At 51.3% G+C, this 27,859-nt stretch overlaps 2 protein-coding genes across 2 annotated transcripts in view; both read right to left on the bottom strand.

Moving 5' to 3' along the window:
• The window catches only part of MMAB (metabolism of cobalamin associated B), a 282,131-nt gene extending 271,659 nt beyond the window's left edge, over nt 1-10,472 (bottom strand). The window contains exon 1 of the mRNA XM_050749939.1: nt 10,469-10,472. The gene's annotated coding sequence lies outside the window, so the exon portion shown is untranslated. The remainder of the gene's footprint in view (nt 1-10,468) is intronic.
• TRPV4 (transient receptor potential cation channel subfamily V member 4) overlaps nt 1-11,990 on the bottom strand; it is a 52,088-nt gene extending 40,098 nt beyond the window's left edge. Inside the window, exon 1 of the mRNA XM_050749674.1 lies at nt 11,924-11,990. The gene's annotated coding sequence lies outside the window, so the exon portion shown is untranslated. The remainder of the gene's footprint in view (nt 1-11,923) is intronic.
• Between the last annotated feature and the right edge of the window lie 15,869 nt (nt 11,991-27,859).

Raw genomic sequence — 27,859 nt, forward strand, 5'->3', positions numbered from 1 at the left:
AAAGTGTTGGGATTATAGGCGTGAGCCACCGTGCATGGCCAATATATTATTCTTTGATTCATCTTCTCTCTTCGTCTCCAGAGTTTTAGTTCCATGTGGTAGGGACTATTTCGTGTCCCCTGTGTCCCCAGCATTCAACATGGTGCTGAAGCAAAATGAGGTGTCAATGAATATTTGGTTTATTTTAGGCTGTAAGACCAGGGACCTGAAGTTCCAGGTGAGGTTGCAGAGCAAGGGCAGCCGGAATCCTGATGGGGAGTGGGGGAGGCTGCAAGGAGGAGGAGGAGGAGGAGGAGGAGGATAAAGGGCAGAGGAGGTGTCAAGGACAAAGGTGCGGAGGGGAAAGTGCAGGGCGCACAGAGGAATGGTGTGGCCTGGGGCACAGGGAGAAGGAAAGCAGGAAGAAGAGATGGGTGAGTGGGTGGGCAGCGGGGAGGTGGGTGGGGGAGGAATCCATGTGTAGGAAGGAGCCCACAGAGAAGGTGCTCAGGCTCCCAGACAGACCCAGTGTGCTTCTACCTCCCTCCGTCCTGGGGCTCCTTGGCCAATTTGGGGGGCACTCACTTCCTGTGGTACTCTCAAATAAACACACTGCGAGTGCCTGCCATTCCAGCTCAGTCTTGCAGGGCACATGTGGGTAGGAAGGTACTAGGAAGACAAGGACTCTGAGCTTTGCTATGACTAGAAAGTCCCAGACCTGTCCACCCACTCCCCACCTTCCAGGTAAGAAAACTGAGGCTCGGCCAGGCGCGGTGGCTCACATCTGCAATCCCAGCACTTTGGGAGGCCAAGGCGGGCGGATCACAAGGGCCAGCAGATCGAGACCACCGTGAAACCCCCTCTCTACTAAAAATACAAAAAATTAGCTGGGCATCGTGGTGGGTGCCTGTAGTCCCAGCTACTCGGGAGGCTGAGGCAGGAGAATGGTGTGAACCCGGGAGGCAGGGCTTGCAGTGAGCCAAGAATGCGCCACTGCACTCCAGCCTGGGCGACAGAGCGAGACTCCGTCTCAAAAAAAAAAAAAAAAGAAAACTGAGGTTCAGAGAGGCAAAGTCACTTGTCTGGCATTGCCTTGCTCCAGAAAGGGGGAAGCAGGATTAGAACCCATGCATCCCCAGGACCTGTACCTTTGATGGACACTATATAAAGACAAAGGAACTCTGGGAGGGAGGAGCTTTAGAAAGAATGGAGTGGGGGGTGGATCGCAGTCCCTGGTGAACCACCAGTTCACCAGCTCTGGGCAAGTCACCTGGCCTTCCCATGCCTTGGTTTCCTCACCTGCAAAATGGCAATGATCCTAGCACCTACCCCAAGGGAAGTGTCGTGAGGGTTAAATGAAATAAAGCATGCAAAACACTGAGCCTGGTGCCTGGTACACAGCATGCATTTCAGTCAAGAATGGCTGCTGTTGGAATCTTCGGTATCAGTGTACTATTTATCAGTATCATTAGGGGAACAGATGAACAAAAGGACTGAGGACCAAGGAACGCAATGACTCCTAGAGAAGGCACAGCGGCCGAAGCCAGAGCCTTGGAGGTAGATTCTGGTAGCCACCTAGAAGTGGCAGCTCAGCTCCTTGGCCAGGCAAAACCTGCCTGCCAGGCTACGCACGGCTCCCAGGCCCCTGGCAGGCGGCAGTGGTAGGGGGGCATCATGCCATGCCCAGCAGCTTCCCCGGCCAGCCTGTATTTACCTAGCAGGTCTCGGCCCAGCCCGCTTCCTGTTTGCTGCACAGTGGCCGCCTGTCCAGGACAGACAGAGCTCCAGTGTCCTGCTGGGCCCCCACCCCATGCACTCACACCACCCAGGCAGGGCAGGTCTGGGGTGACTCACCGGGCCCCACGGAGGGCAAGGCCAGTGTGCACGGCAGTCATTTGGTCATTCTGCAAGCCCTTGGCTGGAGGGATGCTGGCTGACAGCACACACAGATGCCCCTCTGAGCTTTCACACGGACCAAGTCATTTCTGAGGGTCCCAGCCCCGGGGCAGGAGCCACCAAGAGGCCGTGTGGCTTAACGGTTAAGAGCATGCACCTTGCAGGCACAAAAGGCCACATATTGCAGGATTCCATTTATATGAAATGCCAGAAGAGTCAAATCCATAGAGACAGAAAGCAGATGAGTTGCTGCCAGGGGCTGGGAGCGGAGAGTGATGACTGCTAACGGGTACAGAGTCCTTTTTCGGGGGTGATGAAAATGTTCTGGAATGAGATACTGCTGATGTCTCTACAACTCTGAATATACTAAGAAACCAACCGAATTGTACGTTTTAAAAGACTGAGTTATGAGTATGTGAATTACATTTAAATGACCCTTCCAGGCTTAGTGACCTCGGGCAGGTCACTTCCCTCCCAGAACCTCAGTTTCCTTGTTGCAACATGGGAATGTCATGGGGATTAAGCACACATAAAGGGTTTCTTTTCTTTCTTTCTTTCTTTGTGTGTGTGTGTGTGTGTGTGTGTATGTGTGTGTGTGTGTCAGGATCTTGCTCTGTCACCCAGGTTAGAGTGTAAGTGGCACAATCTCGGCTCACTGCAACTTCCGTCTCCCAAGTTCAAACAATCCTCCTGCCTCAGCCTCCCTAGTAGCTGGGATTACAGGCGCCCACCACTGCGCCAGCTAATTTTTGTATTTTTAGAAGAGATGGGGTTTCACCATGTTGGCCAGGCTGGTCTCGAACTCCTGACCTCAGGTGATCCGCCTGCCTCAGCCTCTCAAAATGCTGGTATTACAGGCGTGAGCCACCGCGCCCAGCCACGTAAAGGGTTTCAAACAGGGTCTGGCACGTACTAGGGGCTCAAGGATACAAAGTCACTAGCCCAGGAGGCTCCAGGTCCTTCTTCCCTTACCTCGCTTCCCTCCCATCAGAGAATAGCCCAGGATTCCACCCTCTCAGCCAGCTGTGCTTGAGAATATGCTACCCAGCTCCAGCCTGGGAGGAGGGAGGCGCCAAAATCTTAGGCCAGCTGGGCGCAGTGGCTCATGCCTGTAATCCCAGCACTTTGGGAGGCTGAGGTGGGCGGATCACTTGAGGTCCGAAGCTCAAGACCAGACTGGCCAACATGGTGAAACCCCATCTCTACTAAAAATACAAAAATTAGCTGGGTGTGGTGGCGGGCGCCTGTAATCCCAGCTACTTGGGAGGCTGAGGCATTAGAATCGCTTGAACCCAGGAGGCAGAGGTTGCAGTGAGCTGAGAGAGCGCCACTGCACTCCAGCGTGGGCGACAAGAGACTCCATCTCAAAAAAACAAAACAAACCTTAGGCCTGCCTTCTCTCTTATCTGTAAAATGGGGACAATAATTACTACGAGCTGGGTGGGGTTAAGCCGTATTTGCTCCATAGTTATTTGGTGTACTGTACATTCATGCTTTAAACTAAAACATAAGGCTGGGTGCAGTGGCTCACACCTGTAATCCCAACACTTTGGGAGGCCAAGGTGGGAGGATCGCTTGAGCCCAGTTCGAGACCAGCCTGGGCAACATGGTGAGATCCCATCTCTACAAAAAATAAATTTATTTATTTTTTTAAATATTACAAAATAAAATAACAGCTCCTACCCCAAAGGGCTATTGTGAGGATTAAATGTGATAATTCGAGCCTTCAGCGTAGTGCCTGGCAAACACGAAGTGTTCAATGAATAGCAGCTTCTTTGCCATTCTTGCTAACATTCCCTGAGTTTACAGTGGGGGTGGGGGAAGATGACATTGAGGTCCAGGGAGGTCAGAACTGAGCAGGCACTGGAACCCAGACTTCCCAGCTCCAAAACCAGGGCTTGTGACTGCACAGACCTCACCTTTGGAAAGGGTTTCCTTGCCACCTCATGTTCATCTTCCGTCACCTTTGGAAGGCTGTCAGGACAAGGGCTGCTTCCCAGCTGGGAGACTGAGGACCAGAAGGGACAGGACACTCGTCCATGCATACATTCCTCTACCCCACTTCCAGGTGCAAAAGTCCCGAGTTTGCCAAATCAGAGAAGGGGGAAGAGGGCAGGCGCCCGTGATGAATGGATGGGGTGGGAGTCGGGGAAGGGAGCCTGAGGCAGCAGAAAACCAGTCTGAGATCCTTCCTCTGTCCCAGCCCACCTCAACACCAGTCTGTGCCAACAGTAGGCTGCTGCCTCAGGGGTTAACTGCTTGGAATTACGACTGAGGCTAATGCCTGCAATGCTACCATCAGTAATGCCTACCCTCCATGGCACATTTTACACAGCACCTCCCACTTGGTTGGTTTTTGTTTTGAGACAGGGTATGTCTCCGTTACCCAGGCTGGAGTGCAGTGGCACAATCATGGCTCACTGCAGCCTCGACCTCCCAGGCTCAAGCAATCCTCCCACCTCAGCCTCCCTAGGAGCTGGGACCACAGGCATGTACCACCATGCCTACCTACTTTTTTTTTTTTTGAGATGATGTCTCGCTCTGTCACCCAGGCTGGAGTGCAGTGATGCGATCTTGGCTCACTGCAAGCTCCACCTCCTGGGTTCATGCCATTCTCCTGCCTCAGCCTCCTGAGTAGCTGGGACTACAGGCGCCCGCCACCATGCCTGGCTAATGTTTTGTATTTTTTTTTTTTAGTAGAGACGGGGTTTCACTGTGGTCTCGATCTCCTGACCTCATGATCCGCCCACCTCGGCCTCCAAAAATGCTGGGATTGCAGGCGTGAGCCACTGCGCCCAGCCACCATGCCTGCTTTTAAAATGTATTTTTTGTAGAGATGGGGTCTCACTATACTGCCCAGGCTAGTCTCTAATGCCTGGGCTCACGTGATCCACCCACCTTGGCCTCCCAAAGTGTTGTGATTACAGGCATGAACCACTGTGCCTGGCCCCTTCTATCTGTTTTAATCCAAATAGTAACTATAGAGATGAAATATTATTGTGTCCATTCCCAGATGTACAAACTCAGTCCCGGGAGAAAGGAGGTTTCACCAATGCCAATCATAGGCTAAGCACTTTCACATTTCTCTCTCATTTGAGGTAGGTGTTATTGTTATCATTTCACAGATGAACAAACGGAGGATCAGAAAGAATGAGATTTAACTGAGGCCACACTCTACAGGAAGTGAATGTGCATAAAATTCCAACCATTTGCTTTTAAATCCATCTGAGTTCATTCATCCCTTTGGGGGCTACCATCCCCTCTCCCTGGGAGCCCCCTTCTCAACGCAATGTCCCTTGGAACGCAGCAGGACGGGTGGCACAATGGTGACAGGCTTGGAGTCTGACTCTTGGCTTTGCCATTTAGTAACTGTGTGGCCCCGAGCTTCAGTTTCCTCGCCTGTGAAAGGAGCTCATCACAGTCCCCACCGCTGGGTTGCTTGTCATTGTGGTATCAGAGTCTCACAATGTGGCCGCAAAGCACTGCGTTGGGGATGATGTCACTCAGACAAAAGCTCTAGGGCGAGGGGACTCCCTGCTGGTAACTGCTGAGCCCAGATGCCTGGAACAGGGCCTGGCACATAACAGCTGCTCAAGATGTGTTTGCTGGATGAATGAATGAATTAATGAATGAATGAACACAGAGGGAAGGAGTGAAAGATGGGCTTAGTCATTCTCTCCAGAGCAGACAGGTCCCCCAAGTGAACCTCTGCCCAACTAACTAATTAGCTTCCTCCCTTCCATCTTTTAACAGACAGCTTACTGAGCACCTACTATGTGTGGGGCTTTCTGGCCTATGAGACCAATACCTCTCATGAGGACAACTATTGTGAGCCCATTTTATAGATGAGGAAACTGAGGCTCAACAAGACCAGGACACTCACCTATGCAAACTCGGTCTCAGAGCCAGAGCCTGTATCTGAGCAGGCGCTTCCTTCTGATGCCCTGCCTGGCTGGCTCGTCCAGTCACTCATTCCTTCCTTCATTCATCCCTTCACTCTATCTATAGGTATTCCTGAGCCCCTCCTGTGTGCCAAGGGGGGACATGAGTGAGCCAGACCCATGGGTCAGTCAGCCCCATGCCCCCTGTCCCACCCTCACCTGCTGAGGTCTCAGCCCAAAGCCCACGGAGCCCACCCTCCATAAACACACACGTACACACAATACACACACACATACACACATTACACACATATACACATACACAGAATACACACACTTACATACACACATTATACACATATACACATACACTACACACACATACACACAATACACATACACACACATACATACAATACACACACATACATACATTACACACATATACGCATACATACACACATACAATACACACACATACATATGCACATTACACACATATACACATACACACAATACACATATAAACATACATACAATACACACATACATATATACACACACACACATAGACACATGCACACACATGCATACACATTCACATATACATATACGTATATACATACACATATGCACACACGTGCACACAGACATACATGCACACATATACATGTACACACATACACATACATGTACACACATACACATATACACACATACACATATATACACATACACACATAGACATACACACACACATACACATGTACATCAATACACACACACACACACACACACACACACACAGAGGGAACGGTCTCAGAAGCTGGCCAGCCCACTCGGTCAAGCTGGTGGAACCCAGGCCACTCCACCCTCGGGGGAAAACGGGCGCCCGGTGAGACTGAGGAGCTCTTTGTGCAAGGGGCAGGGTGGGTGGACAGGAGCGGCAGCTGTTACTCACTAACCAAAGAAATAGAAGGATATTCCTGTTTGGTCAATGGCCCGCCTGTCTGTCCCCTGAGCCCCCGCCTCCTTCTGTGGCCTTCCCAACACCCTGACCTCATCTGGAGACTTGCAAGGGCTTCCTGTGCGCCTGGCGTGGTCTCATGTGATCCTCCCTCGCCGATGAGGACACATGCTCAGAGAGGGGATGTGACCTCCTTGGAGTCACACAGCCAGCAGTGGCCAGGGCTCGGGGCAAAAAGAGGAAACCAATGGTCAGGAAGGGGCTAAGGGTGGGAAGGAAGTCAGAGTCACATTGAAAGTGAGGCCCTGTCCCTTCCTCATTCCTGTCCAGCCACTGGGGTGCCAGATCATGGGATCCAAGGGCACCCAAGGCAGAAGGAGCCCAGGCCAGAACAAGAGCGGCAGCCAGAATAACCCAAATCCCTCCCCAAGTTGGCAGAGCTCTGACCTCAGCAAAGCCCAGGAACAGAGAGGTTAAGCCACTTCCCGAGGTCACAGAGCAGCAACTGGCAGAGCTGGGAGGTAAGCTGAGGTGGCTCAAATGCCAAGATGGGTGAGCCTACCGTAGCTTTCCACGCAAGAAGCTAAGCTGACCACTGGGCTTTTCATGGACCCAAGGACACCAGTGTCACTCAGATCTGGCTTCCAGTTCCAGTTCTGTCATGAGCCAGCTGGGCATCCCTAAGTAAACTGCTTCCTCTCTGAGTCTCAGTTTCCTCAGCTGTAAAATGGGGCTTGGCATTCCTGCCCTTGCCCACCCCCAGCAGTGGGGAAGCTGTGACACCATCGAAATGCACATCAGCTCTCAGGCCTGTAATCTGAGCACTTTGGGAGGCCAACGCAGGAGGATCACTTGAGCTCTGGAATTCGAGACCAGCCTGGGCAACATAGTGAGACCCCTGTCTCTGAAAAAAAATTTAATTAGCTGGGTGTGTCCCAACTACTTGGGAGACTGAGGTAGGAGGATCACTTGAGCCCAGGAGTTCAAGGCTGCTGTGAGCTATGATCACACCACTGCATTCCAGCCTGGGCAACAGACTGAGACCCTGTCTCTAAAAATAATAAATGAAAATAAAAAGTGCACATCAGGCAATAGATGCTAGTTTTAAACTAAATACTAGAGGTTGTGCTGAAGACTGTCCACAACCTCTCAGCAAGGCAGGCGTTACCTTATCCCCTTCGTCCAGATGAGGAAACCGAGGCCAAAGGAATAACGGAACTTATTGGAAGCTGGGATTGGAACCTGGGCAGCTGGGCTCCAGCCCTAGTTTTCAAGCATTAAATCAAGAAAGTAAAAAATGTTGATGGCTCCTGGCGCTCAGTCCATGCTCATAAATATTTCCTTGCTGAAAACATATCATTATCTGCCCAAATGCAAGTCTAGCTTTGCCCCCAATACCTTCCACCCACCCACCTGGCATGGAGGGGCTCTCTGAGGATGTCCGGGGGACGAGCTGGAAGAAAACATGCCCTGGAATGGGCCTGGGGACAAGGGGAGCCAACACAGTCTGAGGCAGAAGAGCTGTGCTTCAGAGCCCCATCCAGGTGCCTTGGATCATCCCTGCAAAGTGGGACGAGAGTCCCTTTGACAGAGGAGGAAATGGAAGCCCAGAGAGGCCAGGTGGCTTCCCCAAGCTCCTCCGGGGGGAACAGCAGGCCTGTCTCAAACATGCGGATGCAGTGTAAGCCCAGGCCTGTCTGTGCAATTCAGGTTCTTTGTTTTGAGAAAGGATCTGTCACTCTGGAGCGCAGTGGTGCAATCGCAGTTCACTGCAACTTCTGACTCCCGGGCTTAAGCGATCCTCCCGCCTCAGCCTCTCAAGTAGCTGGCACTACAGGTGCATGCTACCATGTTCAGCTAATTTTTGTATTTTTTCTAGAGACGGGGTTTCAACATGTTGCCCGGCTGGTCCCGAACTCCCGGGCTTGACCAGTCCACCCACCTCAGTCTCCCAAAGTGTTGGGATTATGGGTGTATGCCACTGCACCCAGCCAATTCAGGTTCCTATCTCTGGTAGCTCCCCCATGACCCCAGGCACCCCAGAGAGGGTCCAGACAAATGGGGATGGGCCACCTTACAGGTGAAGGAATGGATTTGCAATCGGACAAATGGGATTCAGGTCCCAGCTCTGCCCCTTCTCAGCTGAGAGAACCTAGGCAAGCGACTTCACCCTCCAGACTTCATTCCGCCCTCTGAAAAATGGGGACGAAAATAGTTTTGTATCCAAATATGCTGAGAGTGCTTGACTCAGTGCTTGGCACACAGTAAGTGCTCAATAAAGGCTTGCCACTGTCATAATAATTGTTAATGCAACCCAGGGTTGGCTAAAGCCAGACAGAACCTTGTACCCAGAGTTCAGAACAGCAGCCACAGGGCCTAAGACCACGAGTTATCTCAAGAGATCTGAATTAATCTTTAACAGGTGAATTCTGCTCCAAATTGGTGATGCGGAGCATTCCAGAGGGCCCACTGCCATAAAATAAATGTTTTCTCGACTCCCCGGACTCTATCTGTGACAAGAGGAGCTGTTACCTGGGTCCCTATAATTTGGAGAATGGACTGGAGTGTCTTTCCCAAAGTCAAATGGGGGAAACTGAGGCAGACAGCAGGGTCAAGGGCCTGCATGGGGTAGAGATACCCACTTCATGTGGACCCCATCCCCCTAGGTACAGAGGAAGGAACTCAGAGGACTTTGACCAACTCAAAAGTATTTGTTCAGACAACCATGCCATAGATACTGACTGAGCACCTACTATGTGCCAGGCACATGAGGCTCAGTTGTGTGTTTCCTTCCCTCCTACATCTCCTTCCAGCTGCCCCTCTCCACTCGGAGCTTGGATGACTTCCCCAGCCTTGGGGCCAGCCTCTCTGAGCTCCTCCAATTTTCCCACTCTGCAGCCAAAGGGACCTTTCTAGAACACACAAACAACCATGTCACTCCCAGGTGGGACTTCTGGGCCTCTGGGTCTGACTTAGCCCCTGCCTGTCTGATCCCTCACCCTTTCCAGTCACGTCACAAACTCCAGACAAACAGAACGATTTCTCTGCTCTATAAACCCCAGGTGTAGCCACCTGGTAACAGGTAAAAGTCATGTCTCTGCTAGTGCCATTCTCTTTGCCTGAATACCCTTTCCTCTACTTTTGCATTTATTCTTCAAGGTGTGGTTCAAACACTACCTTGACCAAGCCCTCATGGGTCCTTCCTGGGCCAGTCCTCCTACCCTACAGCATTCTCCCCTGACCCCATCCATTCCACAGCATACATTTACTAAGCGTTGGCCATCCACGCACATCTTGCTAGATGCCCACAAGTCAGGTGTGGGAGCTCCTCCCCGGGGCCACAAGGGAAAATCCTTCTTCCCTTCACACCCCTCAAGCTAGAGCGAGGCTGGGATTCGAAGTGTCTCAGTGCTCCAGTGCCCAGTCCAGAGCTGGCATGGGTGACCTTGCAGAGAGCATTTGCTGGAGGAGGCAGTAAGTGGCAGAGGCACGGCTGGCACCAGATGAGGCAGGAGGAACCTCCACAGCCCCTTCCCCAGATATAAAGTGTCTGGGTTTCACCTGGGGAATCCCAGCCATCCTCACAGGAGCTTAGGTGAAACATCCCTCCTGGGGGCATCACACGCTTTTTGTTCAGGCAACCATTCCCTGGTTACCTCCATTTCAAAACAGCCCCACCTTGGTCTTACAAAGTGAACCGCCCTGATCTATGACTGCCATTTGCCATTTGTGTCTGGGACCCCTTCCCCCTGCAATTCACCAATCAAGGTGGGTGTCCAGGCTTTCTGGTTCCCCTTGTTCTTCAAACAGAACGAACTAGAGAAAGGCCAATTGACTTTTTCACCCTCTTTGTTAAGAAAATGTTTGGGGCAACAACAGCTGGTAAAACAATGACGGCAGCCAACAGTGACTGTGCCAGGTTCCTGGAAGGTCATCGGTCCTCACGACAGCCCTGGGGGCTTGCCCTCAGGCACCCCAGTATTACAGAGGAGAGAACACAGAGGCTCAGACAGCTAGGGGACTAGGCCAAGGGCACACAGCAGGGGACTACAGAGCACACCCCGGGCCCCACACAGACCCACTCAGCCTCGCAAATGACCCAGGCCTGACCTTTCTACCCATGCTCCCCCAAAAGCCCACTTCGTCACCCTCCTCAGGAGCCAGCCCCGAGTTACCCTCTGCCCTTGCTCTGGAGCCAAAGTGGCAAATCTTAAATCCTCAAGCAGTTCTTAGCATCCCAGAACAAAGCCCCCATAGGGTATCTGCCTAGCATTTCAGGGGTTCACGGCCCCCCTGCCCCCAGCAGAGGCCCTTGTTTTAGAAGCTGAGACAGAAAAGCCACAGGACCCACCTCTGCCCTGCCACTTCCCAGGCACTCCATGGGCACCAGGCCCTGTGTGCACAGCTGGTCCCAGGACAGGACACCTGGTGTGGTGGGAAGGGCTTTGGGGCTGGACAGCCCCTGGGTTTAAATCCCAATTGTCTAGATCCCCGACCTAAGCCTCAGTTTCCCCATCTGCACAACAGAGAGGACAGACAGAGGGAATGGCTGGGGCCGGCTGGGGCAGTGGGTGGCTCGATGAATGTGTCTGTGGTTGGTGTTTCCAGGCTAGTGGGGAGTGTGGGAGCCTCTCTCTCCCCGCCCCACCCCCAGCCCCGCCACCCGCCCCCGGGACGTCCTGAGAGTCCAGGGCAGAACTAGAGGTTAAAGATTTTCATGCCTCTTGGAGGAAACAGCCATCTCTCTGGGACTCAGTAACCAAGAAGAAGCCTTTGGAAGCTCCAGACTCCAAATTCCATCCGACATGCTCAGAGGCCAAGGGCAAACCTTAGGTCCTCCGAAATCCCTCTTCCAAGTCTCCTAAGGTGGGCTGCAGGGCTCCGGGCCTTTGGTTCCCTGGCTTGGGGTCAGGGGAACCGGACCACCCTCCCCCCAGATCTGCTACCCCAGGCCCCACGTTGGTGCCCATTTCACAGGTGATAAAACCGAGGCCCAAAGAGCCGTTGTCCTGCCCAAGGGCACTTAGCGGAGAGGCTGGCGCCTACGGAACCTAGCGCCTCCCGCCTCCCGCCTCCCGCGCCCCCGCTCCGCACTTTGGAGCCTCGGGACCCCCCGGAGCCGGACGGGCCACGGAGATGTCCCCAGGGGCGCAAGGGGACCTCGGCTGGGCCGCCCCTCCCGGGCCCGGGCCCCACTCACCTCCGGGACGGCTGGGCGCCGGCGGCCGGGAGCTCCGCGTTTCCTGAATCCCGGCGGGCCCGCCCGGCGCCCGTCCGCCCGCGGGTCCCTCCTCCGCCGGCTCAGATTCCAGCCGCGCGCCGCCCCCGGCCTGCTCCCCGCCCACCCGCCGGCCCGCGGACCCCGCCGAGCGCAGGCCCTGGAAGGGGCGGCCCCTGCTCGCACCCCGTCCGCCCGGCGAGGGCCCCCCCTGCGGGGAAGGTGCAGGGTCAGGGCCTCAGTTTCCTCGCCTGGAAAATGGGTGTCGCGATCCCTGGATAGAGCGGCAGACGGTCGTTGGAGCGGGCTCTGGTTGGAATCGGCTCCGATTCGATCTTGCTCTGTGATTTCGGGCCGCCCTGGGTCTGTGTCCTAGTTTGTTCATGGGCGTCCCCGCCTATTCCTCCACGTGTTTGCTCATTTATTCATTCATTCAGCAGACAATTCCCTCCAAGGAGTTGCCGGAGGTCCCTACCCTCGGGTATGGCCCATAGAGATGGTTCAGGGGTAAATAAATGTGAGCTGCTCTCCTTGGTCTTCACCCAGTGCTTACAGCGAAGCCTGCCTCGGAATAGGCAATCAATATGTTTTGTTGCTGTTATTTTTGAGACAGGGTATCACTCTGTTGCCCAGGCTGGAGTGCGGTGGTGTGATCATGAATCGCTTCAGCCTCAACCACCAGAGTTCAAGCAATCCTCCCGTATCAGCCTCCCTAGTAACTGGGACCACAGGCGCCCACCACCAGGCTTGGCTAATTTTATTTAAATTTTTTGCAGAGATAGGGTCTCACTATGTTGCCTAGGCTGGTCTCAAACTCCAGGGCTCAAGCGATCTACCTGCCTCGTCCTCCCAAAGTGCTGGGATTGCAAGTGTGAGTTACCGTGCCTGGCTCAATGTGTTTTTGTTTATTTATTATTATTATTATTATTATTTTTGATACATGTTCTCCCTTTGTCACCCAGGTTGGAATGCAGTGGCACGATCACGGCTCACTACAGCCTCAAACTCCTGGCCTCAAGTGATCCTCCCACCTCAGCCTCCTGAGCAGCTGGGACAGGCATGCACCACCACACCCCACTAATTTTTATTTTTTTGTAGAAGGGGGTGGGGGAGGGGAGGGGTCTCACTATGTTGTGCAGGCTGGTCTCAAACTCCTGGCCTCAAGTGATCCTCCCACTTCAATCTCGCAAACCACTGAGACTATAGGCATGAACCACCACACCCATCCATGTATTTTTTATCAGATAACAAAGATGGGCCCCAACACATAGCCATACCCTCTACCCAGCACTGAGTCCACTTGAATACCTCCACAGGATGGGCAGCTCACTTCCTCCAGGGTGGTTGGAAAGCCTAGTGGGCCCACAGCTTGGCTCTGTGACTCCCTAACCCAGCAGTCCTACGCAAGTCCCTTCACCTTTGTGCCTCAGTGCCTCTACATCCCCCTGTAGAGTGGGGCATACAAAAGTCCTCGCCTCACAGTCACGGTGAAGATGCTGGGAGCATCCCAGTTGTGCAGAGCTTTTTAAATTTTTTTTGAGACAGAGTCTCACTCTGTCACCCAGGCTGGTGTACAGTGGCGCGATCTTGGCTCACGGCAACCTCTGCCTCCTGAGTTCAAGCAATTATCCTGCCTCAGCCTCCTGGGGGCTGGGATTACAGGCATGCGCCACCATGCCAGGCTAATTTTTTGTGTTTTTAGTAGAGACAGGGTTTCACCATGTTGACCAGTCTGGCCTCGAACTCCTGACCTCAGGTGATCCTCCCACTTCAGACTCCCAAAGTGCTGGGATTACAGGTGTGAGCCACTGCGCCTGGGCCAGAGCCATGCCATTTTCATTATTAGTGTTTTCACTAAATTGACCCCACTCAGGGACTGTGGGGTAGATCCTTCCTCCTCAGCTTGAAAATAGCAGTATCTCCCCTGAGGTCCAACAGCTGGAAAGTGAAATTTTATAATTGCTGGAGGGGGGAGAGAGAGAGAGAGAGAGAGAGAGAGAGAAAGTGTGTGTGTGTGTGTGTGTGTGTGTGTGTGTGTGTGTACCCCTGAATACGATTGATGTGTTCACCTCCAGTGTGAAACATTTACAAAGAAACAAACCCTAATAATTAACTCACTGAGCACAGAAGCGTAGTGGATGAGAGGGAGAAGTGTTGCCAAATAAACTTTTCTTGCAACAGGCTGTGAGGTAGGGTTTGCTGTACCCATTTTGCAAATGGGAAACTGCAGCTTGGAGAGGAGTGTGGCCTCTCCGAAAGCTGCTCCTTCCATGGTGGGGGTTGGGGTGGTAAAGAGAACCGTCTGAGGGTCCAGAGTAAACAGGCAGATGTCTGGCAGTGGAGAGGAAGGTAAACACAGGGCCCCTCACACCTCCCCGACAGACAGCTATCTGCTGCGGACCCTCAGGGCTGGGCTTGGGGCTGGGCCAGGTTGAGGGTGGAGGAGTGAGTCTGGGGCCCATTTCTGCAGAAAGGCCTGTCTTAATTTCAAAGAGAATGGCAAGGGCGCTTCCAGCCACAAGGAGGCTGATGTTGGGGACTGGAACTGGAGGAGATGGGGCCGGGGATGGCGACCTGCTCTTCTCTAAGCTCAGAGGGAAGGGGCCTGAGTCCTCAGCATCAGCATCGCTAACCCAACTCTTTCCTGATCCCCGTTTCATAGATGGAACAACTGAGGCCCCCGTGCAGGGAAGTGACTCATCTTGGGCTAAGCAGCTGGAGCTTGGCCTCTGCACCAGACACCAGGGTTCAAATCCTGCCCTGCCACTGATGGGAGAAGGAGCTGTGGTGGGAGCTGTGGGCAAGAGCCTCCCTCTCTGTGCCTCAGTTTCCCCACCTAAAACATGGGTACCAGTGCCCATGAAGCAAGGGAACGTGTTCATGACCACAGGTCTAGCACCTGGCACTTAGTAGGTGCTTTAAAAATACTGGTTGATGGGTCAGACGAAGTGGCTCATACCTGTTATCCCAGCACTTTGGGAGGCTGAGGTGGGCAGATCGTCTGAGGTCAGGAGTTCGAGACCAGCCTGGCCAATATGGTGAAACCCCATCTCCACTAAAAATACAAAAATTAGCTGGGCGTGGTGGGGGGCACCTGTAATCCCAGCTACTTGGGAGGCTGAGACAGGAGAATTGCTTGAACCTGGAAGAGGGAGGTTGCAGTGAGCCGAGATCGCACCACTGCACTCCAGCCTGGGCAACAGAGAGAGACTCCATCTCAAAAAAAAAAAAAAAAATCCTGGTTGATGGAGCTGGGGGAGAGGAGAATGGGAGATTGCTGTTTTTTGGGCATAGGGTTTCAGTTTTGTAAGATGCAAAGAGTTCTGGAGATGAATGATGGCGACGATGGTCACACAACAATATGAATGTACTTTTTAAGTTTAATTTTTATTTTTTTTTTTCATTTTAGAGACAGCGTATTGCTCTGTAGCCCAGGCTATAGTGCAGTTGCCTGATCATAGCTCATTGCAGCCTGAAATTTCTAGGTTCAAGCGATCCTCCCGCCTCAGCCTCCTGAAGAGCTGGGACTATAGGTGCATGTCACCAAGCCTGGCTTTTCAAATTTTATTTTTTGTAGAGGTGGGGTCTCGCTATGCTGCCCAAGCTGGTCTCAAACTCCTGTGCTCAAGTGATCCTCATAACCTGGCCTCTCAAAACGCTGGGATTACAGGCGTGAGCCACTGTGCCTGGCCAGAAAGAACTTTTCCTCTTAGGGAAGGAAAGGCTTTCAAGGCCCTTAGCGTTGGCTGTGAGTCACGTGGCAGCCACAGGTAGGGCGCAGCCTTGCTCTCCATGCAGCTCCTGGACTGCCCCAGGTGGACTCAGCTACCTCCCCTAAGAAAGGTTCCTGGGCAGCAGCCAAGGGTCTGCATTTACCAAGTGCTTACTGTATGCCAGGTCCAGTGCCAGACACTGGGGAGAGATTGGCGAGCCAGACAGGTCAGGATCTCAGGGACTTTATACCCAGGGTACCCAGTTATAAAAACAAGACACGTGCACCTCACTTTACAGTTGGCATAGTCCTGATCCTGCCACCAATTCAGTTCATCTTTTGACAGCCTGGAAAGGAGGAATTATTCTGCCATTTTATAGATAATGACACAAAGAGGCCACTTGTCTGAGATCCCACAGCTGGTAAGATTTGAACCCAAGCCCAGCAGACTCTACAGTGTAGCATGACCAGCAGGAATATTTTCTTGGCCAGGCACGGTGGCACACACCTGTAATCAGAGCATTTAGGAGAATCACTTGAGCCCCAGAGGTCGAGCTTGCAGTGAGCTGTGTTCGGGCAGCTGCACTCCAGCCTGGACAACAAAGCAAGACCCTGTCTAGAAAAAAAATATATATATAGATATGATCTCAAAAAGACAGACCATAAGTGTGGGTGAGGAAGTGGAGAAGCTGGAATCTTCACGCACTGCTGGTAGGAATGTGTAATGGGCTGGCTGCTCTGGAAAACAATCTGGCAGTTCCTCCAAATATTAAATCTAGAGTTACTGCTGGGCACGGTGGCTCCTGCCTATAATCCCAATGCTTTGGGAGGTCAAGGCGGGTGGATCGCTTGAGGCCAGGAGTTCGAGACCAGCCTGGCCAATACGGTGAAACCCCTAACAAAAAGTACAAAAATTAACTGGGCGTGATGGCAGGCACCAGTAATCCCAGCTACTCAGGAGGTTGAGGCACAAGAATTGCTTGAGCCCAGGAGGCAGAGGCTGCAGTGAGCTGAGATTGTGCCACTGCACTCCAGCTTTGGCAACAGAGTGAGATCCTGTCTCAAAAAAAAAAAAAAAAAAAAAAAAAAAATCTAGAGTTCCCATATGACCCAGTAATTCCACCCCAGGAACATAACCAAGAGAAATGAAAACTTACGTCCATAGAAAAACTTGAATGTTCATAGCAGCATTATTCATAATAGCCAAAAAAAAAAAAATGACTCAAATTCTCAATGGATAAACACAGTATATCCACACAATGGAATACTATTTGGCAATAAAATGAATGGTGTACTGAGTCATGCAACAACATGGATGAACCTTGGAAACAGGATGCTAAGTGGCCAGATGCAAAAGGCCGCATATTACATAATTCCATTTATATGAAATGGTCAGAAGAGGCAAATCTATAGAAACAGAAAGGAGATCAGTGGTTGTCGGGGCTGGGGGGAAGGGAGGATGGGGGGCCAAGGGTAATGGCTAAAGGGTATGGGCTTTTTCTTTTTCTGTCGCACAGGCTGGAGTGCAAAAGTGCAACCACAGCTCACTGCGCCCTCTAACTCCTCGGTTCAAACATTCTCTCACCTCAGCCTCCTGAGTAGCTGGGACTACAGGCGCGTACCACCACACCCAACCAAACAGGATGATGCAAATATTCTAAAATTGACTGGTGATGGTTGCTCATATGTATGACTATACTAAAAACCACTGAAGACCGGGCACGGTGGCTCATGCCTGTAATCGCAGCACTTTGGGAGGCCAAGGTGGGAGGATCACCAGGTCAGGAGTTCCAGACCAGCCTGGCTAACATGGTGAAACCCCGTATCTACTAAAAATACAAAAATTAGCCAGGCATGGTAATGCGTGCCTGTAATCCCAGCTACTCAGGAGGCTGAGGCAGGAGAATCGCTTGAACCTGGGAGGCAGAGGTTGCAGTGAACCGAGATCACGCCATTGCACTCCAGCCTAGGCAACAGAGTGAGACTCAAAAAAATTTTTTAAATTAAGTAAATAAATAAAATAAAAACCATTGAAGAGTATACTTTAAGTGGGTGAATTGTATGGTATATGACTATCTTAATAAAGCTGTTGTGAAATTTTCTTTTTTTAAAAAAAAAGAAGACAGCCAGGTACAGTGGCTCATGTACTGTCATCCCAGCACTTTGGGAGGCTGAGGCAAGAGGAACGCTTGAGGCCAGGAGTTCAAGACCAGCGTGGGCAACATAGTGAGAACCCACTTCTACAAAAAGAAGGAGGAGAAGGAGAAGGAGAAGGAGAAGACATGATCTCTAGGATCAAAAGGATTGGGTGTGGCTCTATCATACTTGTAAGCTGTGACCTAGGGCAGGTGACTTTGCCTCTCTGAGCCTTGCTTCTCTCATCTGTAAAATGACAGCAGTAACCTCCCCTGCCTCTTTAGGTTGTAGGGATTAAACACAACAGGGCTTGTGAGGGCTGGGCAGTACAGGAACATAGTAACTGTTCAATAAATAGTCCCACAATGTGGCCCCGACTCCTCCAAGACTAACTTCACGTGCCCTCCCACCCACGCGCTTCTAGCTTTAGCTAGTGCTCTCCCGTAGGTTCCTTCACGTCTTCCTTCCCAGCAACCTTGCGAAGTGAGCATCAGTTTCCCCATTTGATTGTGCCCATTTTACGAATGGGAACTACTGAGTCCAAAAGACAGCAAGCATAGCTCTCCTCCTCACTCCCCAGGCAGAAACTTCTTTCCTCTCCTTCCCCACACTCCCTGCTGTCCTCCCCTGCTCTCTCCCTTCCTTCATTCCATGTCCCCTCTTCAACCCCGCCCCCTCCCCTTTGCCCAGCTGGTGGTTGGTTTAGGCCAAGAGTTAATGTCTGGGTCCCTGGGGGCCTGGAGTGGGTCTCTGAGGTATAGATATAGCCAAGGCCACCATGTGGGGTTGGAACCCTGCAAATCCCAGCCTCTCAGCCCCTCCTGCGCCAGCCTGTCAGCCCCTCTTCCCTCCTCCCCATCATCTTCATCTCATCCACCCCTCCCTGGGTGGGTCTTCTCCCCTACCTTTTGCAGACCAACAAACTGAGGCTCCACACAGTGAAAGCCGTTTGCCTGAGGAGATAGATACCTGCCGATGGTGCCCTCAGGATTCAAATCCAGGATTGTCTGAATTCCAACTGCACCTTTCAGCCACTAAGCAACCGCTTCCCACTGTCCTGTGTGCCTCAGGCCCCTCACCACCGAGGGGGTCTCTGTTCACACCCCCTAGGATGAGACCAGGGAGTAGGGGTGGGGTAGGAGACATGGAGAGACATTCTGGTCGGCCTTCTTTGCTCTTTCCCCAGTGAATGCCGCAGATGGGCTCAAATCATGACAAAAAGAAGGAAAAACACAGGAAACTAGGGAGGAAAGGGCAGGGGAAGCACCAGGGCTAACATGCATGCATTTATGCACTGCTTGCTGTGTGCCAGAGGCACTGTGTAGGACTCTGCCTTCATGAGCTCCGTCCAGCTGCATGAGAGGAAGCACGCCCAGAGAGGTGAAGGAACCTCCCCAGGGCCACACAGCAGGGAGGAGTCTCCCAGGTTCCCCATGAAATCACATCTCCCCCCATTTACCAAGAAGCCACAGAGACTGGACAGAAAGAGGCTGCAGACAATCAGTGGCTCTGTCCACCCTGGTCCCGAGAATAGCCAGCTTTTGTCCCAGTCACCGGGGGCCCCACCCTGCCAGGGACTTTCAATGAGGCTCTTCTGGAATTCTCTCTGGGCCAGAAACCTGAGGCCAGGTGGGGAGGAAGCTCATCTCAGATGACCGTTGCCATGGGCACAGCCACTCTCAGCCGCCCAGTCACTGGCTGTGATTCCATTCCTCTGGGCAGCCGGGTGTGGTGGCCTGTGGGTAGGGCCAGTCACAGCTGGCCACAGGCACTTCAAAGATAGTCTCCATCTGAAGGCCATGGCACAGGCAGGGGTGGGAGTGTCCAGGCCTTGGTCCCAGGGAAAGCAGGCTGATTCAGGACTTCTCAGCTGGGGTCCCTGTGTGGGCAACTGGGAGTCCATGGAGGTCCTAGAACAGGCAGTGGAATTGTGAGGGGGTGAGAGAGGATCATGACTTTCAGAGGCCTGGGACACCCTCCCTACCCCATGCCCCCAACAAAGTAAAGCACACTTTGTGTGAGGAAGTCTCACTTTACCAGCCAGGAAGGAGCAGAGGTTGGATTGGGGCAGGGGAGGGGACAGCCTCTCTTCCGAGTCCCTCAAAGGGACCCCTAGAAATAGATCCTGGCTAACAGCTCGCAACCTGTAAACTGGCTCTGTCGCCCCCCACTCACAGGGGCTATGATTTCCCCTGTTCTTAGACCAAAAACCACACTCACGCGGGCCTCAGCACCTGTAGGTTTCATCCTCCACTGCCATCCTCTCTTCTTCTCCAGGCTCTGGCCACCTTGGCCTCTCTCCGTCCTTGGTGCATGTTGCTTTCTCTCCTGCCCCGGGGCCTTTGCACTAGCTATGCCCCTTCAGATCCCAGCTCAAATGTCACCTCCTCAGAAAGCGCTGCCCACCCGGACTCCAATCTAAATCAGGGGTCTTATAGTCACTTCCATCACATGACCCCTTTTGCTGTCCTCCATTGCTCATTTCCCTCTCTGGATTCACTGTGCACTGGACCTTGTTGTACCCCTGGGGAATAGAGACCTCATCTGTCGGCCGGGCGCCTGTAATCCCAGCACCTTGGGAGGATGAGGCAGGTGGATCACCTGAGGTCAGGAGTTCGAGACTAGCCTGACCAACATGGTGAAACCCCATCTCTACTAAAAATACAAAAATTAGCCGGGCATGCTGGTGCGCACCTGTAATCCCAGCTACTTGGGAGGCTGAGATAGGAGAATCGCTTTAACCTGGGAGGTGGAAGTTGCAGTGAGCTGAGATCACGCCACTGCATTCCAGCCTGAGCAACAGAGCGAGACTCTGTCTGAAAATAAAATTAAAAAAAAAAAAAAAGAGAGAGAGAGAGGGAGAGAGAGACCTTATCTGTCTTCTTGCAAGATCCCCTGAGCCGCGTTCAGAGCCTTGAACATAGTAAGTGCTCAGCAAATGGGTTGAATGACTATCCCTTCCAGACAATCTTCTCTGGGTCAGATCAAAGACTGATTAAGGGTTCATTATCTTCACAGCTGCCCTTTATCCAGCACCCTCTGGCAGGAGGCACTGTGCTAAGTGTATTTGCATTTGTGACCCCATTCCTTGTCAGAAGCAGAGCGTAGATTTCACTGGACTTATAAATACAAGCCAGGAGCTGGATACAGTGGTAAAAGGTATCCATTTGCCGGGCGCAGTGGCTCACACCTATAATCCCAGCACTTTGGGAGGCCAAGGCAGGTGGATCACTTGAGGTCGGGAGGTGGAGACCAGCCTGACCAACACGGAGAAACCCTGTCTCTACTAAAAATACAAAATTAGCCAGGCATGGTGGCGCACTCCTGTAATCCCAGCTACTCTGGAGGCTGAGGCAGGAGGATGGCTTGAGCCTGGGAGGTGAAGGTTGCAGTGAGCTAAGATTGGGTCACTGCACTCCAACCTGGGCGAAGAAGACAGACATTGTTTCAAAAAAAAAAAGAAAAAAGAGAGAAAGAAATATACAACACATTGTTGCTAACTATAGTAGTAACTACTCTGCTATGGAATATTGGGGCTTATTTCTCCTACCTAACTATATATTTGTACCCATTAACCAACCTTTCTTTATCCCGCCCTCCCTCTATCACACCCTTCCCAGACTCTGGTATCTATCATTCGAGTCTCGAAAAAAACTTTCTTTTTTTTAGACAGAGTCTAGCTCTGTCCCCTAGGATAGAGTGCAGTGGCACTATCTCGGCTCACTGAAACCTCTACCTCTTGGGTTCAAGTGATTCTCCTGCCTCGGCCTCCCAAGTAGCTGAGATTGCAGGTGTGCACCACCACACCCAGCTAATTTTTATATTTTTAGTAGAGACAGGGTTTCACCATGTTAGCCAGGCTGGTCTCAAACTCCTGACCTCAAGTGATCCACCCACCTCGGCCTCCCCAAGTGCTGGGATTACACACATGAGCCACCACACCCGGCCTATCATTCTATTCTCTAACTCCACGATATCTTTTTTTTAAGCCCCCACAAATGAGTGAGAACATGCAATATTTGTCTTTCCGTGCCTGCCTTATTTCACTAAACATAATGACCTCCACTGCCAGCCATGTGGGCTGCAAATGACATGATTTCATTCTTTCATAAGGCCAAACAGTATTTCAGTGGGTGTATATACCACACTTTCTTTCTCCACTGTCTATCAGCGGGCATTTAGGTTGCTAATCCCAATTTTAAAGACGAAACTGAGACCCAGAGGACAGAAGAGGCTTGCCCAGAGTCACACAGCAGATCAGGGCAGAGTGAGAATTGAGAATGCACAATATTTTCTGGAGTGTTCCTTGTTGATGTGTTGAGAAAGGCCCTACTGTATCTTTAAGTACAAGGAGTAGGCCAGGAGTGGTAGCTCACGCCTGTAATCCCAATACTTTGGGAGGCTGAGGTGGGCCGATCATGTGAAGTCAGGAGTTCAAGACCAGCCTGGCCAACATGGTAAAACCCCGTCTCTACTAAAAAAAAAAGTACAAAAATTAGCTGGGCGTGGTGGCATATGCCTGTAGTCCTGGCTACTCTGGAGGCTGAGACAGGAGAATCACTTGAACCCAGGAGGCAGAGGGTGCAGTAAGCCAAGATCGCACCACTGCACTCCAGCCTGGGCAAGAGAGCAAGACTCTGTCCCAAAACAAACAAACAAACAAACAAACAAGAACAAGGAGTAGGTGAAAATGCTCCAGTTTAACTGCATTAAGAACCAGTGGTCCTTTCAGGAGCCTTTGGCAGGCTGTAGCATCATAATTAATAAAAATGTTAACACAATCCAGTTATTGAATATCTTCTATGTGTTCGGTATTTTACACACCTTATTTAATGTAATCCTGCGAGGTAGAGATGTTTCTGTCCCATTTCACAGATGCAGAAACTGAAGCTCAGAGAGGGGAACTGACTTGTCCTGGGCACTCAATTACAAAGTTTCAGAACCTGGACGTGAACCCAAGAATTGTTAGGTGGTGGTGGTGCTGGTGGCAGTAGTCGCAGTGAAAATAACAGGACATACCTAATGACCTTCACACTGAGGCAGGTGTGAACTCAGGGCCCCAAGGCATCTGCTGGACGAGCTGCAAACTTTCCCAACAGTGTTCAAGTGAGGCTTCTCATTTAGCCCCTAGGAAACAGCCCAAGCACGGTAGGAGGACAAGTTCTCCTGCCCCTCCTGCCCTCCCTTCGTCCCACCCACTTTGGGAGCGGGCGGGAGCCTGGTGGGGTGCGGGGAGGCGCAGAGCCTGGGGGAGCCTCCCAGCTCTGCCTCTGCGGCGCAATGGGGACAGCGCCGCCTACCGGGCCCATGGGAGCTGCAGGCGCTCAATGCGCAGGCGCAGGGCTGTGGGGCCGGCGTGAAGCCGGGAAACCATCCACCAACCAGCAAAACTGAAGGGTGGTGTCCCCATATAACCTCCTGCAAACGACGGTAATTTGGTCAACATTGAACGATTACGCAGATAAGCCCCTGCCCAGGCCGCTTCATTGACTCAGTGAGCTAGAAACTGTTGGTATTCCCACTGTATGGATGAGAAAACTGAGGCTCAGAGGGGTGAAGTGAGCTGTCCAAGTCTACTTCCCTAATAGACAGCAGACCCAGGACTCCAGTATTCGATCTCATCAGCGTATGCCCCACATCACGTAAATATATCCTTGCAGTTTTATTGAACTCCTGAACACCTACGAAGGCAGCTTACTATGCTCCAAACATTGTTCTAATTACCTTACAAATGGTAACATTTAATTGAAGCCTCACAACGAGACCTGTGTGTTACAGATAAGGAAACTGAAATTCTGAAAGGTGAAGTTGTAACCGAGTTCAAACTCCTTCTGCTCCCTGCATGACAGCCACTCGGTCTAGAGGCCAGGAGTTGGAACAAGGAAAGCGACTTTATTTCGGAGAGCCAGCAAACCCAGATGGCCTAAATGTTCTAAAGAGCTCTCTTAGAATTATATGGGCTTGGGCCGGACGCGGTGGCTCATACGTGCAACCAGCACTTTGGGAGGCTGAGGTGGGCGGATCACAAGGTCAAGGGATCGAGACCATCCTGGCCAACGTGGTGAAACCTCGTCTCTACTAAAAATAAAAAAATTAGCTGGGCGTGGTGGTGCGTGTCTGTGGTACCAGTTACTCAGGAGGCTGAAGCAGGAGAATAGCGTGAACCTGGGAGGCAGAGGTTGCAGTGAGCCGAGACCACACCACTGCACTCCGGCCTGGGCAACAGAGCGAGACTCTATCTAAAAAAAAATATATATATATATATATATATGGGCTTGGCCTTGTCTTATATGTTAGGTAAACGGGGAAAGAAAGAGGCCAACTGCAGACATCTGGGTGCCGGCAAGGGTTGAGGGGGAGGTTGTGAAACTTCTTTGTCCTTGGATAATGGTCTGTCATGTGACAATAGCCAAATCTCCTTGTTCCTATAAGTCTTTAACAAAGTATAGTTGTCTACATACTTCCTCTTAATCCTAAAGTTAGTTTTGAAAACTATGTGATTTCTATTTCTGCATTTTATCTCAGTGGCTCTAAAATTATCCTAGCTTTCAAACAGGAATGGGTAAAGGCCCCTTAAACAAAAATGGACCAGTCTGGACAACATAGTCAATATAAAAAAATTTTTTTAGGCCGGGCGCGGTGGCTCAAGCCTGTAATCCCAGCACTTTGGGAGGCCGAGGCGGGCGGATCACAAGGTCAGGAGATCGAGACCACAGTGAAACCCCGTCTCTACTAAAAATACAAAAAATTAGCCGGGCGCGGTGGCGAGCGCCTGTAGTCCTAGCTACTCAGGAGGCTGAGGCAGGAGAATGGCGTGAACCCAGGAGGCGGAGCTTGCAGTGAGCCGAGATCGCGCCACTGCACTCCAGCCTGGGCAACAGCGTGAGACTCCGTCTCAAAAAAAAAAAAAAAAAAATTTTTTAAAGATTAGCTGGGGTTGGATGCAGTGGCTCACGCCTGTAATCCCAGCACTTTGGGAGGCCGAGGCAGGTGGATCACCTGAGGTCAGGAGTTCGAGACCCGCCTGACCAACATGGTGAAACCCCATCTTTACTAAAAACACAAAAAGTAGCTGGGTGTGTTGGCGGGCACCTGTAATCCCAGCTACTCAGGAGGTTGAGGCAGGAGAATTGCTTGAGCCCAGGAAGTGGAGGCTGCAGTGAGCCGATATCACACCACTGCACTCTAGCCTGGGCAACAGAGCAGAACTCCTTTTCAAAAAAAATTAGCCAGGCATGATGGTGCATGCCTATAGTACCAGCTACTCGGGAGGTTGAGGCAGAAGGATCTCTTGAGCCCAGGAGTTCAAAGCTGCAGTGAGCTATGATTGCACCACTGCATTCCAGCCTAGGTGACAAAGCAAGACCCTGTTTTTAAAAAGACAAAAGTTCTTCTGCTGTTTAATTGTTACAAAGTGAATTTCAGTTCCTTGTCTAGAACAGTGATGTGTTACAGTGGGTTTGACATGTTGCATTGTAATGGGCTCAGTGAGTTTTAGTTGAATGAATCAACAAGTGAATGTCAACCCTCATCAAACATTTGAGCTAATTTGGGTTTCTGTGCAGTCAGCCTGGGTCAGATAAGGCAGCGCCCCATCAGTGGGAACGCTTTGGCAGGAGGTGTGCTGAAAACGGCTGTCAGCTGGCACACAAGTGAACACAGCTGACGGGAGATTTGGAGTTGGACGTGAAACTCCTGTGGCTCCATATCTGGCTGGGTCACCCTGGGCAAGTCTCTTTGCCACACCCTGGGGGGTTCAATTTCCTTCTCTGATAAATGGGGCTACTGAGGTCCACGTCTCAGGTGGTTGTGAAATGATTTGTGTAGAGCACTTTTGCAGGGCCTGTTATATAGTAATCAATGTGTGTTCTTTCCTCCCTGCCCCAGGTGGAACTCAGTCCCACTTTGACAAGGATGAAACGGGAAGGGCATAGATGCCCTGCTGGCTTTTGTCTCTGGGGTCGAAAACCCAAAATGCTCCCAGGATCCCCGCAGGTACTAGGAACGGGGGCTGGCCTGGGAAAATCCCTGCCTTCCATAAAAATTTGCCCTCCCAGTTTTACATATTATGTCAGAGACATGAAGAAAAGATTTTTTTTTTTTTTTTGAAATGGAGTCTTGCTCTGTTGCCCAGGCTGGAGTGCAGTAGCGTGATCTTGGCTCACTGCCAGCTCCACCTCCCAGGTTCACGCCATTCTCCTGCCTCAGCCTCCCAAGTAACTGGGACTACAGGCGTCCACCACCACATCTGACTAATTTTCATATTTTTAGTAGAGACGGGGTTTCACCATCTTGGCGAGGCTGGTCTTGAACTCCTGACCTCAGGTGATCCACCCGCCTTGGACTCCCAAAGTACTGGGATTACAGGTGTGAGCCACCATGCCCAGCCTATTTTATTATATTTTTTAATAATCCTCAGATTAGGGATGCTACTGTTCATTCTAAGCTCTAATTGCTTTTTAGGTTTTTTTTCCCTTTGGATTTCCTAGAAATACAGAATTCTGTCTCTCCTTTTTAAAGTGATTTTTTTATTTTTATTTATTTATTTATTTTTTGAGACAGAGTCTAGTTCTGTCACCCAGGCTGGAGTGCATTGGTGCAGTCTCGGCTCACTGCAGCCTCCACCTCCTGTGTTCAAGCGATTCTCCTGCCTCAGCCTCCCAAGTAGCTGGCCACCATGTCCAGCGAATATTTTTAATTAAAAAGTTTTTGTTGTTGTTGTTTTTGGAAAGGGAATCTCACTCTGTCTCCCAGGCTGGAGTGCAGTGGCACAATCTTGGCTCACTGCAACCTCTGCCTCCCGAGTTCCAGCGATTCTCCGCCTCAGCAGGACAGTAGCTGGGATTACAGGTGCACACTACCACCCCAGCTAATATTTTTGTATTTTTAGTAGAGATAGGGTTTCACCATGTTAGCCAGGCTGGTCTCAAACTCCTGACCTCAAGTGATCCATCTGCCTTGGCCTCCCAAAGTGCGAGGATTACAGGCGTGAGCCGCTGTGTTCGGCCTTAAAATGATCTTTTCTTGGCCAGGGGCAGTGGCTCATGCCTGTAATCCCAGCATTTTCGGAGGCCAAAATAAAATAAATATTTCCCTCTACATTTAACCCTAGAATCAGAAAAAACAACAGCCCATGAAAAAGTGCAAACTGGTCCGGGATGGGGAGGCAATAGGGATGGGTGGAGACTAAGGCAAAGTGGAGAATTGATTCCCCCTTCCCTTGCCCTGCCCAGCCAAGGGGGCAGTCATCTCTCAGCTCCTGCCAGGCAGCCTGGTTTTTCAAAAGAAGCTAGAAATCCAAGGTTCTTTTCTTTTTTTAATTATAAGTTACATAGGTATACACGTGCCATGGTGGTTTGCTGCACCTATCAACCCGTCATCTAGGTTTTAAACCCTGCATGCATTAGGTACTTGTCCTAATGCTCTCCCTCCCCTTGCCCCCACCACCGACAAGCCCCAGTGTGTGATGTTCCCCTCCCTGTGTCCATGTGTTCTCATTGTTCAACTCCCACTTATGAGTAAGAACATGCGGTGTTTGGTTTCCTGTTCCTGTGTTAAGTTTGCTGAGAATGATGGCTTCCAGCTTCATCCATGTCCCTGCAAAGGACGTGAACTCATTCTTTTTTTATGGCTACAGAAACTCAAGATTTTTTTTTTTCTTTGAGATAGAGTCTTGTTCTTGTCGGCCAGGTTGGATTGCCATGGTGCAATCTCGACTCACTGCAACCTCTGCCTCCCAGGTTCAAGTGATTCTCCTGCCTCAGCCTCCAAAGTAGCTGGGATTACAGGTGCCTGCCACCATGCCTGGCTAATTTTTGTATTTTTAGTAGAGACGGGGTTTTACCATGTTGGCCATGCTTGTCTCGAACTCCTGACCTCAAGTGATCCACCCGCCTCAGCCTCCCAAAGTGCTGGGATTACAGAAGTGAGCCCCTGCGCCCTGCCAAAACCCAAGAGTCTTATGTGAAATTCCCGTTTCTCCATGCAGCAACCAGTTCTGTTTTTTAAAACCATGGAGGCCAGGCCTGGTGCAGTGGCTCATGCCTGTAATCCCAACCCTTTGGGAGGCT

Source organism: Macaca thibetana, chromosome 11, assembly GCF_024542745.1.
Source record: "Macaca thibetana thibetana isolate TM-01 chromosome 11, ASM2454274v1, whole genome shotgun sequence".
Lineage (NCBI taxonomy): Eukaryota > Metazoa > Chordata > Mammalia > Primates > Cercopithecidae > Macaca > Macaca thibetana.